Source organism: Colobus angolensis, unplaced genomic scaffold (assembly GCF_000951035.1).
Source record: "Colobus angolensis palliatus isolate OR3802 unplaced genomic scaffold, Cang.pa_1.0 Scaffold24, whole genome shotgun sequence".
Taxonomy (NCBI): Eukaryota; Metazoa; Chordata; class Mammalia; order Primates; family Cercopithecidae; genus Colobus; species Colobus angolensis.
In genome coordinates, this window is record NW_012115599.1 from 9309372 (window position 1) to 9323894 (window position 14523).

Sequence of the window (14523 nt, forward strand, 5' to 3'; positions counted from 1 at the left end):
ATGGAGTTTCGCACTTGTTGCCCAGACTGGAGTGCAATGGTGCGATCTTGGCTCACTGCAACCTCCACCTCCTGGGTTCAAGCGATTCTCCTGCCTCAGCTTCCCAAGTAGCTGGGTTTACAGACACCCGCCACCACTCCCAGCTAATTTTTTGTATTTTTAGTAGAGACGGGGTTTCACCATGTTGGCCAGGCTGATCTCGAACTCCTGGCCTCAGGTGATCTGCCTGCCTCAGCCTCCCAAAGTGCTGGGATTACAAGCGTGAGCCACTGCGCCTGACCAAGAATTATATTTTTAAAGTTTGTTATTTGTTTTTTATTTCTTTATTTCATCCACCCTTTATTCACCTATATCTTATACCCCAGAAACACATATTTAAAGTAAGAAAGACAAATAGAATTAAGGAGGCCTTTGTGCCCGTTGAAATTTAGATATAGGACCTTAGAGAGCTTTTTACCATATGTAAGACTCAGTGGAGTATCTTTAAGTAATTTGCCCAAATTTGAATTTGGAGAATTGGAGTTGTGTATTCTTCAAGGAATCCTTTTCTTATAGTTTAACAGATTATGACTCATCTTTGGCAAGGAGTAAAGAGCATGATTTTAGTGAGGCTTTTTCTTCCTCTTTTCTTTCTTTCTTTTTTTTTTGGAAGAGGTTAAATGGCTTAATGCTTTTTAAATATTCCTTTTTCTCCCCCGCATGTTATACATTAAATTTTGGCATGTTGGGCCATAGACTCTATGAATAGATTTGTTTAGGGAAGAACTAGGTTTGTTCAATTATTCTTATCTCTATGGTCTTCAGCACAGTACAGATATCTTAATATAAGTTTGTTAATTGGTAGTTTAATGTTAATCAAATATTCCTTATGCTGCCCAGTATATATATCAGGTAAATTTCTATATGTATAATATCAGGAATTTTTTTTTTTTTTTTTTTTGAGATAAGGTCTTGCTCTGTTGCCCAGGCTGGAATGCAGTGGTGTGGTCACTGCCCATTGCAGACTTAACCTCCCAGGCTCAAGCAGTCCCCCCACCTCAGCCTCTCAAGTAGCTGGGACTACAGGTGTGCACCATCACTCTTGGATAATTTTTATTTTATTTTATTTTTTGAAATGAAATTTCATTCTTGTTGCCCAGGCTGGAGTGCAATGGTGCAATCTCAGCTCACTGCAACCTCCACCTCCCAGGTTCAAGCGATTCTCCTGCCTTAGCCTCCTGAGTAACTGGGATTACAGGCACCCACCACCACATCCGGCTAATTTTTTGTATTTTTAGTAGAGACAGGGTTTCACCGTGTTGGCTAGGCTGGTCTTGAACTCCTGACCTTTAGGTGATCCACCTGCCTATGCCTACCAAAGTGCTGGGATTACAGGCGTGAGCTACCACGCCCAACCAATTTTTAATTTTTTTTTTTTTGTAGAGATGGAGTTTCATCAGGTTGTTTAAGCTTTTCTTGAACTCCTGGCCTCAAGCAATCCTCTTGCCTCAGCCTCCCAGAGTGCTAGGATTACAGGTGTGAGCCACAGTGCCCAGCTGAAGCTTCTTTATTGTTGGAATTAATGCCTATGTTAAATTTAGAACATTGGCAAATTTTCATGAATTAAAAAAAAAGTCTACTAAAATGATCAGAGTTGCGTTTCTGGGGTTGGGGTTATCAGGGCATTAATGAGTGATTTGAAAGCTCTAGTTCTTTTTACAACACTAGCAGGACACGTTGGAATCACCTATGTCCAGGCCACAACCCAGAGGTGAGGCCCTGGGTTATTGTAATGTACAGCCACACTGTGCTTTATGATGCTGTCTCTCATACCATATTCCCCCATACTGAAGCTTTCTATCATAGAACTTTTCAGACATGTAGAAAACTTAACAGTAATTCAACAAACACCCATATTCTCTCTACCCCGATTCAGTAGTTATTAACCTTTTGTCGTATTGGCTTTATTAGTCTGTCCCTCTTTCTCTGAGTACTTTTTTCCTGTACCATGTGAAAGTAAGTTTCAGATATCGTGAGTCCCTACCATCAAATACTTCAGAATACATGTTCTGAGAACAAGGACATTTGCTACATAACCACAATGCCATTATCACACGTAGGAAAATTGGTAATAACTTGAAATGCTTTCCAAAAATTCAGTTCATTAAAGACATATGAATTTATATCCTACTAAAAATTAAATGCATATAAAGTGAGAAGTTTCACAGAATATGGAATTCTGGAAATTTCTGGTAAAGATATGCATTTCTTCTCTGTGTTTGCAAGTGAGGCCACTACTTCAAACATTTTTATGAGGTAAGCACATTTTCTATGTTTAGTGAGGTAAAATCTTTTCTAGCTCTCCCAACTCGTGATCATAGCGATGAAAAGAAGGAAACATTTCTCAAAGTTCATGCCGCAATGTGGTTTAGTGGGAAAAGCTCACTCTTGAGTCAGAAGGAATAGTGTTGGTTCAAATAGTTGCTGTGACCCTTTACTGCAGGTGACCTTGCAGAAGTGAAGGTCTTGTATCAGTTAAGATGCTTTTAGAAGCTGCCCTCAAGCTCACTGGAATCATCAGGAAATGTATTCTTTTCACAAAAAATTCAGAGGCAGGGCAGACCTCAGGGTTAGTCAGTTCTGGAGCTCAGGTTCTGAGTGTCTTTCTGCTGTGCCAAGCTCCTTTTTGGCTCTGACTTTGTTTCAGATCCTTCCTCCAGCTGGTTTATAGCCATACATCACCGTTTTGAGAAGTCAGAAACCTCTCCACAGGATGGACTGTCAGTTTTCCTGTCTGATTGGGCATCTCTGCCCACTTCTGAACCAGTAGCTGTCTTCAGAGAGCATTCTGCCCTGGATGACTTAGACTAACCTGTAAACCTACCCCTAGAGCCAGGATGGGGTTCACTTAGGGAGAGGAAGGGAGGAATGGATGTTGGGTATGTCTCTAAGACTCCATTTTCTTTGCCGTAAAATGGGAACAATGATATCTACTTCTATGCTTATTACTGACATAAAATAAGTGAAGCAACAAACACAAAGCTGATGTTTACTAAATGTTAATTCCTATTCTTTCTTCTCTCCTTTCAATCTTATATAAAATCCCGTCTTCCTTTGATGCTGCCACCCTCCATACTAGTAAGCATTTGTAAGTGACTCCCTTGGCTGGTCTACCTGACCTCTTACCTCACTATCTAGGGCATAGCATTTTATGTGAGCTTTGCAAATTGGTCAGACCTTCCATTAAGCTATCTTCCCCATCTTATTTTTTTCTTATGTATTTCTTTTAAATTTTTTCTATAACATATCCCTGGAAACATCTTATGTATTTCAACTTCACTTGATGTTTTTCCAAAACCAAGGACGGGAAATTGTTAACATTGTGTACAAGGCCAGGCATGGCAGCATGCACTTGTAGTCCCAGCTACTCTAGAGGCTGAGGCAGGAGGATCACTTGAACCCAGGAGTGCAAGAGCAGCCTGGGCAACGTAGCAAGACCCCATATTTTAACACTTAAAAAAACAGTGTGTTGTACATATTTATCAAATGTGAAGAAAAATCTCTTCAGCTTTACTGTCCATAAAAACCGAGTTGAAATAGATTTCCCCCTTTATGAAAAGAAAACCATGGTGACCCATGAAAAGGTAAGCAAAATAAAAAGATATTTGAAATATAGTAACTTATTTGTGCAGGATAGACCAGGTCTTTGATATTTTAAGAAAATCTAGACTCACCACAGTAGTGTAGCTGCTCCAGTTTCACCAGAATTTCCTTTTAAAAAAAATATGTCTAATTTCAGTCTGGTCAAGATGGTAAAACCCCATCTTTACTAAAAAGACAAAAATTAGCCAGGCACCTATAATCCCAGCTACTCGGGAGGCTGAGGCAGGGAATTGCTTGAACATGGGAGGTGGAGGTTGCGGTGAGCTGAGATCACACCACTGCACACTAGCCTGGGTGATAGAGCAGGACTCTGTCTCAAAAAAAAAAAGTGTCTAATTTACCAATACATCTTTTTTTTTGGATTCTTTGGTCTTGAACCCTCTCATACCTATTGCAGGAGAGAGTCATCTTCCAAAGACATGTTTTCCAATACCGTATGCGGGAACAATGGAGGGTCTTTGTTTAGGCATGCACTTTTCAAAATAGAGAAGGATTGTCATATTTTTCCCCCATGATATTTCTAAAGCACTTCTGAAACACCTGTGACTTCCTGCAAAATTGCCACAACCTAATTACATGAGATGTTCTTCCCTTTTGGATTTTCTTCCAGAATGACAGGATCACTCTTGAAAGAGAGTTATTGATCCCTGTTGACCCCTGTAAGTAGAACGTTTAATTCTGCCACCCTCCGTGGCAAGAGAATGGAAGAAGGGTGAGAAGTCTGTTCTCTCTCTTGACTTGGAAGATGCTGAACTCTGGCTTGTTCCTTTCTGTTACTTTTTTTCAGTGTCTTTAATTTTTAGATTTAGTGTTGAGGTAGCTATTGATCTGTTAAGCTCTGTAAATACTGAAAATACTCAGATTTTGGATGGTTCCATCCGTAATTCAGAGCTTCTGCTGGCATGAATCTTTTCAGCCAGAGAGATGTTTTTTAAAGGAACTCTTTAAGTGTGTGTTGATGATTCTAACACATCTCAAATTAGGTTCTATAATTGTAATGCTGCACAATGAAGGCAAAACTCTGAGATAAATTATAATTTTATTAAAGAAGCCAGAGAAGGGACATTGTGGCTATAATTTTGGTTAAAATTGCTGAGTTTTGAGAATAAAAAAATTTGAAATTCACATTGCATTCCTTGAAGTGCTATTGGTTATTTTTAAGAAGGATGAAATATGATTATAACTTATGAAGCTTGGTTTCATTTGAGCACATTTTAAATGTTAGTGCCTTGCAGAAAAGTTTTGTGGACAAGATTCCCTTTGCTGTGTAACAAATGCTTTTACTGTTTAGCCAAGGTTTGCTACTAATGGCTCAGAGGCTGAAATGAAAAGTGAAATGGCTGTTGTTTCCCATCTAATAGCTTGATTTTGTTTTTATTTCCACTACCCAGTGTTAAAAAAAAAAAAAAAAGCCAAGATCAAGATCCAAAAGCTCAAACAAACTAACATTTAATTTCCCAACTAGAATAAGACTGGCCTTGCCGTGACGTGAAAGTCTTGTATGGGAAACGTTTATTCACGACTGCGCAGTTGACCATACTCATTGCTGGATCAGGGTGTATTCTTTTTTTTTTTTTTTTTTTGAGACGGAGTCTCACTCTGTCGCCCAGGCTGGAGTGCAGTGGCCGGATCTCAGCTCACTGCAAGCTCTGCCTCCCGGGTTTACGCCATTCTCCCGCCTCAGCCTCCCGAGTAGCTGGGACTACAGGCGCCCGCCACCTCGCCCGGCTATTTTTTTTGTATTTTTTAGTAGAGACGGGGTTTCACCGTGTTAGCCAGGATGGTCTCGATCTCCTGACCTCGTGATCCGCCCGTCTCGGCCTCCCAAAGTGCTGGGATTACAGGCTTGAGCCACCGCGCCTGGCTTGGATCAGGGTGTATTCTTGTCTTCAGACAATCAAGCAGGTAAAAACCAATTGAGACTAAGCAGTTGGACTGACTCAATTTCTCTTTTTCCTCTCTGTTGAGAAATGTTTTAACTGTGTTTCTTGCCCCTACTTCTTGGTCTACCTGAGAGACTAGAACAAAAGTCTAACAGTGGATTGGAAAGCAACAAAGAGTCCAGAGTGTATTATCTGCCACTTATTACTGAAGGTTTATACTCCAATGATAGAGCAATTGCTAGCGCTCTGTCTTTGTGTTTGCTTCTTTCTTAATTCTGTCATTCCTGTGTACTCTCTTGGAGCTTCTCATGGGCAAGATCTACAGTTTCAAGTTGTGTGCGATGGATTTTAAGGGCAAACTGCAATTGTTCCAGGTCATTTATTGTTTTCTTTTTTCTCGAGGAATTCTTATTCTGACTGAAAACTGCAGCATGACCAGTGAAAAATTGTTGACCAGCTAAGGAGAATGTATTTACAATAGTTTTTAAAAGCTATTTGGAAAAGAGATTATACTTGGAGAAAATTTGTCCGTACTTTGGCTAAGTCCCTAGACATAACCTTTCTTGTGTACCAGGTCATGGATCCATCTTTCCTACCTTAGCATGAAATTGTTGTGGTACAAAGACACTCTTGTCTCCTCAGCATTGTTGTGTTCCACTGCCACTAATTTCATGTTATCACTAGTGTAGTGATTACTGAATGGTAAGTACACTAGATTGACATGGGTCATGAATATTTATTTTTTGTAGTACTTAGGCATTTTAAGAACAATATGATAAAAAAGGAAACTTTTTCCATGCAGGCTAATTTAGGGTTATTAAAAGTTATAAAGGTATTTGACACTAGATTGACATGGGTCATGAATATTTATTTTTTGTAGTACTTAGGCATTTTAAGAACAATATGATAAAAATGGAAACTTTTTCCATGCAGGCTAATTTAGGGTTATTAATAGTTATAAAGGTATTTGACCACTTGTTTTTCTGTTTTGATCTTACATGATGATTGGACAGGGAGATGGACAAAGAAGCATTGCATAAAAGAGATCACTTTCATGATTGAGGAGAGGTGCTCGTTACCACCATTTTTTGTTTGTGCAATCTACAAATCAGTTCATATGGCCTCTGACAACTGTTCTGGTGACCTAGGTTCATGTGTTTTGGAGAAACAGTGACTTTTATTATTGAATAATTATGTGAATAAGGAGTTTTTTTAAACATGGATTTTCCATTTCCTAAAATAGAGGCCTTTTCTTTAAGATTCTTTTGTTTCTCTTTATGTTATTCGTATACTTATTGACATTGTTGGTGTGAGAATTACTCTTTTAAACTGTTCTCCAGTTCAAGTTGTTGACATTCCAGCTAACAGTATCCCTACCTCTCACCTTGGGAATACAAAATGAGATTCTCTATGGAATACTTAAATCTTAACTTTTGAATGCTAGATGCAGGTATCAGTTTAAACTCATTACACCATTATATGATGAGGAAAAAATAGGCATTTTTATGACTAGGAAAAAGTTGTTAGCAAAGAAAAGTTCTGTTTTGTTTAGTCAATTACTGAAATGGAATGGAGTCTTCTTCTTTTTTTCTTTTTTGAGATGGAGTTTCGCTTTTGTTGCCCAGGCTGGAGTGCAATGGTGCTATCTCGGCTCACCACAACCCCCGCCTCCCGGGTTCAAGCGATTCTCCTGCCTCAGCGTACCAAGTAGCTAGGATTACAGGCATGCACCACCATGCCTGGCTAATTTTATATTTTTAGTAGAGACAGGGTTTCTCCATGTTGGTCAGGGTGGTCTCAAACTCCTGACCTCAGGTGATCCGCCTGCTTTTTATTAGGTGTGCCTTTGAAGTCGAAATGATTCAATGCTTACAGTCACCTATGAGCATTTGTGTAGTGAGTTCTTGGAACCCTTTGTGCTCCTGGAGAGTCAGTTTATGTAGCAAACGTGTAGTAAGCAAGTGTATTATGACTTTTCTAACTACCACACCATCAAGCACATGATGCTTTGATGTACTGGAGTGCAGCAAGCAGTTACACCATGGGGTGTCAAGTGTAAACTTGGGCACCTGGTCAACCCACTTATAAATTTCTGTTCTTCACATGTCCTCCTATTTTCTCTGTGTGCATTTATAATTGCTGTTAGTGATCCTGTCAATTTGACAGACAGAAAATGTAACAAAAGTAAAGTCCAAATAGCCAGTTTTAGAATTTTAAGTAAAAGTTGGATCGGGGCAAATATTAAGAATAAGGGTTCCCATCAATTCAGTTTCTCTTACTATTCTTACTGATTGCCTTGACCGACAAGTTGACTGATTTACTTTATGTGAGATTTTATTCTTTTAAAGATAGAGTTTGTGAACTTTGTACTGGCTCCAAATGTGTGAAGCTCTGCTCTAATCATTGCTTTTTTTCCGTCGATAAAATTCCTGCTCATTTAAAGCATTCCTAACTGAGACTATTAATGCTCCTCCTGCTGCCTTTTTGCTATCATTGTTTCACATCATCATTGACTTGTGTATTCAGGTATCTTTCACCACATAAAGGAACGAAGCTGGTGACAGCCATTTTCAAGTATAATCTGAAACTACTTCCAGATTTTTCTACAAAGGTGTTTGGCATCTGGGTTAGCACTCATGCTGGGGAGGAACCCTGGGGGTAGATAGCCCTCTAGGTTTCTTGATGTCTTTAGGATATGTGGCCAATATTACTTGCTGGCACCGACCCTGAAAAAGTTGAACTGGTGTTATACTTTTTACACTCCTGTTACGTCTAACTATAGAATGAAGGAAGTGCTTATGGCACTTCCCCCTTGTTTAGTGAGTTCTCCTCCGCAGCTCTCAGAGGAGTTGGCCAGGGTCCGGCTGGATGCCCAGTCCATGTTTCTGTTCTTTTCCAGTTCCTGTAAGGTAATGCTGCATAAAACTTTCACTTGTTGTCTTCTTTTTTTCTTATGTCCTCCTAAAAATGGAAAAGTAGTATTTGTTATCATCACCATTTCTCAGACACTGAGAATAAGGCCTATCTTCGCTAAGTGTTTGACCTAGGATTATACGTAATCAACTGCAGAGCCAAAAACAGAACTTGGGGTTCTTTCTGGGCTTCATTTTATTACTGAGCCATAGTTTCTCCTTTTTTCAGCTACACTTAAAACAGGACCAAAGAAACTAATTTCCAGGGACCAAGAATATTTCCCACATCTCTTCTTCAGTGTTCCAGTGTTAGGATTTACACGAGATTTATTGTCTGAAGTAAAGTTTCATTGCCAGTTATAAACACGATCCGCTCCCATATTATTCCTGATTTGACTGCTATCCCAGAAGGTGATGGATAGTTGAAGAAAGATTATAATGAATGCAGCCCCTATTTTCTTTTTTGCCCTTCTAAATTTGATTTAACAGGCTGCTTTCTGCCAGGAAATTTCATGAATGGGCAAATGTTAATAAGCCAGATTTTTTTTCCCCTTTATAGTAATAAATGTAACAAAATATCTCCCCAAAGTGAATTCAGTTAGACTATGTTAGTACTTGAATGAGTACTTCCTGAACTTATAGGAAGAAGCAACTGCAACCACTCTGAAAATGAAGTGGTTCCTATAAAACTTGGTTACTGCAGTCTGAACATATTTTATGCTTTGAAATATTTTGTCCATAGTTCTTTTTGTTAGTGAATGTAGAGCTTGAGGGGAGTTCCGTAAAAACTAGAATCAACTGTTCTGCTTTCAAAATGCTTTTTAAAAATCAAACTGAGGATAAAGTTGCCGAATGACAGGTTTTCCCCGCTTTCAGAGTAAAAAAGTGAAAGTTGCATTTTGATCAATTTTGCATAGTCTTCTTAGTGAAATAAGATCCAAAGTGCATGCTGTTGTGCTCACACCAAGCAGTTAAGCAGTTTTGTTGTTTTAGTGCCGCTGAACGTGAACTGGTGCATGTCCACACATGCCACACATAAAGAGTCCATTCTTGCTCATGTGCAGCCCGAGAAGCCTGGCCACAGAGGTCTTGGGCTCAGTGGAAATTGGCAGCCTCTCTTCTCCTGTAAACACCAGCCTGACGTCACCCCACGCAGTGGTGATAGCGGACCCACTTCAGAGATTCCCCGTTGACAGAACTGTGGAAGGGCTGGCTTTGATCATCTTCAGTCACGCTTGAGTGAACGCAGTGCAGAGAAATTTGTTAATGTCAGAAATACTGAAGTAGCCCTTTAAAACTGTTTTTAAAGTACTTATCTGTGAATTTTCACATGTAATCCCGACAACAAATCTGTGTGATCAGCAAGAGAATTGTGGCTGTTCCTATCTTAGAAATGTGCCAATTCAAGTCCAGAGAATAAAAGTTAGTAAGTGGTGGGAGAGTGACTGAAATTCAGGCCTTCTAAGCCCTGCCTTGTCTCTCTTTCCACTATATTAAATAATTTCTGTAGAATAGTAACTGTTAATGGTTCCCTTCTGCTACTTCCTCTCCCATCTAAAATGTGTGGTTTGATGATTTATGAATTTTTTTTTCCCCAGTCAAGACATCTGTGCATGAACATCCGATACATTCTTTTTGCATTTGGGAACTCCTAGACAATAAGGTAACCTACTCCTCTGCTTCTGAGAGAGCCTTTGAAAAATCTAGCATAAGCCTACACTCACAGCTTAATTGGAAAGATTTATTAACAAGATGATCCTGTTGCTCATTTGGCTTCTGAAAGCTACATAAAATTGAGAGGATGAATGATCGTAATTCTTTTGTGTTGTTAACTGGAAGAGGCAAAACCAACATGAAAGGACTGCGCTATTAGTTAGAAATCAGAATTTTATTGGCGGAGGAAGAGAAAGTTGAATAGCCACTGGTGAAAATATAACTTATTTGTTATATAAAATAGTTGTCTTTTCTCATGTGCTCACTTCTGGTTTATTTTCAGGCAGTTACAAAAAGTAGAAAAAGAACTATTACTTTCCATGATTTATATAGTTGCATATCTGATTTGGGAATACTTCAGGTTGTAGGCAGCTTTTGGTTTTCTGTTTGTGACTGAGTTAGTTTTTCAGGGTGACATTAAGAATAGGCGGGAAGAGTGCTTAGATATGTGTGGATTATCCATAGTGAAGTATGTGGACCTTCTCTGCTGCATGCCCGGAACTTGGAGCAGCTCACCTGGGAGGTGTATGTTTAGGGAATACAAATTTATGTTGATTTTAGTTTACCCTTGACTGAAAAGCAAATGTAGTTTTAAAAAATAAACTGCTTTTTAAAATGTACTTTGGCAGATAGCAGGCACTCAAAAAAATGAGTTTTAAATAAAGCTGTGATAATCAGAAGTTAATTATTTAGCAACCTCAATAAGCTAGCATCTATACAATAGTGACTAAAATATACCCAAGATAAAGAGTACATTTGGGCTGGGCATGGTGACTCATGCCTGTAATTCTAGCACTTTGGGAGGCTGAAGTGGGAGGATCACCTGAGGTCATGAGTTCGACACCAGCCTGGCCAACATGGTGAAATCCGTCTCTACTAAAAATACAAAAATTAGCTGAGCATGGTGGCATGTGTCTGTAGTCCCAGCTACTCGGGAGGCTGAGGCAGGAGAATCACTTGAACCTGGGAGGTGGAGGTTGCAGTGGGCCAAGATTGCACCATTACACTCCAGCCTAGGTGACTGAGCAAGACTCCGTCTCAAAAATAAATAAATAAATAAATAAATAAATTTGGGTGAAAGAAATATATCCTACTGAATAAAATAAAACAATCTAAAAGGTTATTTATTTTGCATTTTATTGCATTAAATGGAAAAAAATGTTTTGCCTTTAAAAGATGATACTACTAGTTTTTAAAATTACAGCAGGCTGAAGGAATAAAGTATATAGAAGGTTCTCAAAGCCTCCATTTATGAAGAAACAAAGAAAACAAGTCACTGGCTTCTTAACCATCTTTCTCTTTTTTCTGTGAGTGACAAAGAATAAGGAGCAAGTAACAGCTGCCGGCCAAAGCCTCTCACTTCTGTTCTGCAGTTAAAGTCTCAAAGTCTGGGGCTGCTGTGAGCATGGAGTGATGTGTGCAGAGAGCAGCCCGTGCAATGCATTGTGCTGGCCACGCAGAGAGCTGCCTATGCAAGGAGCAGCCATGCGGTAAGTTACTCATGCAGGGAGTAGCCATGCAGGAGCTCAAGGAGAGGGCAGCCCTTGCAGTGCTGTGGGCACCCTGTGGAATGCAGTGCAGAAAGCAGCCAGTGCAGCGTGCATGCCAGTCTGGGTCTTCCCCAACACTGCCCTTGGGGAAACCCACACCTATTCTTACAGGAATGGCAGTAGGGGGTCTGCCCAAACCAGCTTTAAGTTAAAAACAAAACAAAGCAAAACAATTCCTGAAGTGCCCCAGCTTATCATCTAACAGGCAGTGGAGTTTCTTAGCACTGCCTGAGGTTGTTTGTAATTGTAAACTAATAGTAGTAAGGGCAGAGGCCAGATGTTAGATAACTGAAGTCAGTGGTAGACCAGCTGGAGAGCCAAGCTGGGCTTAGATTTTAACTCTTAAGTTGTCTTGCTGTCCACTCCACACATAGATGTAATATGAACAGAAAACAAAGTAGAATTTCAATTTTAGTTATTTGGGAAAGCATTAGCTTTTTATTTTAATACTTCAGAGTTTGTTGAAAAAACCATTTTGGCAGGTTGGTACAAGGAGTAATACCATCTATATCTGTATGGTGCCTTGCAGTCTGTAAGTGCTGTCATGAGCATTATCCTATTTAACACCCACAGCCACAACCACCTTGTGAGGTATTGCCTCCCATTTTACAAATGAGGAAACAGACTTCTGAGAGTTTACAGCTTGTCCAAGGGCACATAGCTAGTAGTCATTAGAGCCATCCTGCTCCAGTAGTCCCTCCACCATGCAACCAGCACTTGGATAGCATCTAGCTTCCTGGTCTTCCCTATCTGTCACTCTCATATTTTCACAGAAAACCACCGTCTAAAAATCTGCCTTAGTGACCATTCCATGTTACTCACAATAAGAACATATATGTTATCAAAGGGTAGCTTCTTGATTGACTTTGAAGTCAATAATTGAATAAAAGAAGAGCCTTGTTATTTCTTACTTAGAACCATGCTGAATGAACCTTAGGGACCATTTGGTTCAAATATGTATATATATATATCTAAATCTAGAGTAAAGCCCTTCATAAGGAAAGTGAAACTCCAGTTAATTGCAAAGACTAGGGCCCACTTCCTCAAACTCAGACCATTGTGTTCTTTCTTTTAAAGGACACCTCCTTCAACAGAGGTACAGATCTTGTCTCAAGAGCTAATTTGACTTGAGCTTCTAGCAGATATTCCTGAGTGTCTACTCTGTGCAAAGCCCTGTGTGGAACCAGCTCTGGAAGAGTTTTGGATCTAGTGGGAGAGACTTAATTCAGGAGAAAATGCAACTAGTGCTAAGTCTTCAGCCATTTAAAAGACTAAGAATGTCATAGATAATCCAAATTAGGTCTTGGTTGTCAGGAAACATTTATGAAGAAGCCCTTTCTTATATATTCTTATATGACCTCCTATTTGTACAAAAATAGCAACTGTGGCCACTTTGGAACTTTTGGAATAATGCCACCCATCCCTGAGAAGCTGAAGTATAATATTAAAAGCAAATCAAACTGTTATTGTTAGCACTAAGTTTCTCTTTAGGTCTTGTCCCTAAAAGTTTTAACTTAGAAAATCACATATTACTCATATCTTATTATAAAAGCTCTGCTAATGACTTTGAACTGCTTAAAATACATTTTCAAAGAGCTGATGGTGAGCAAGCCACATGTTTCACGGCCTTCCCTGAGCACTGATCAGCTGAGAACCTGGAGAGCCTTTCTGAATGCACCTCTGATAATTTGGGCTGTCTCCAAGTCAAGCTGAATTGATAGGGAATGCAAAATTGATCAGAATAATTACAAGTGTCATTATATGAAAGAGATCACTTTGCCAATGAACACTCACAGAATGCCTTTATGACCTAATTTGCACCAGAACTAAGTTTGTCTTTCTCAATAGTTGCTTCCTAAACTGAACAAACTGCATGGTGTAAATGGGTCAGTTTTCACAGTACTCTGCATGAAATATTCAGATATACACAAAGGCAGTGGGATTGTAAATTTCAAGGGCAAAGTAGTCTCCAATAAAGCAGGTATGGGAGGAAGCTGTGTTACATTCTTAGAGGAATGAGTTTCTCTTTAACTTAAAAAACCGCATTCAGTGTCCTGCTTGCTTCACATGGATCATACTCAGCTTCCATTTTTTGCCTTTTAGCCAACCTCTTTTCATTTACTCATGTTTCTGCCTCTCAGTCAGCAATATTTGGCTATAATTGGGTGTTTTTGCCCTCAGTTAGTTCTCCACGGTCTAACAACTCAATAGAATAGAATGATTTTGGGTGAGTTTTTTTTTTTTTTTTTTTTTTGAGACAGAGTTTCGCTCTTGTCGCCCAGGCTGGTGTGCAGTGGTGTGATCTCAGCTCACTGCAACCTCCACTTCCCAGGATCAAGCAATTCTCCTGCCTCAGCCTTCCGAGAAGCTGGGATTACACGTGTGCACCACCACGCCCAGCTAATTTTTGTATTTTTAGTAGACATGGGGTTTCATCATGTTGGCCAGGCTGGTCTCTAACTCCTGACCTCAGGTGATCTGTCCGCCTTGGCCTCCCAAAGTGCTAGGATTACAGGCGTGAACCACGCACCTGGCCAATTTTGGGTTAGTTTTTAAAAAATAAAGACACTGTATTGATAAAGGACTGTGTAGTACCTGACTACCATAATGTGTCTCACTGGCTTTAAATCAGGCCAGAGACAGAAGTAAAATATTATAAATAGTGTATACGTTTGAGGATTCCACCTCCACTTACCATGTTTACCCCAAAATGTTCTTTATTTCATTATAGTAGTGAAGATGACAGTTGAATTTCAGCAGTAATTTTTTTTTTTTTTTTTTTTGAGACGGAGTCTTGCACTGTCTCCCAGGCTGGAGTGCAGT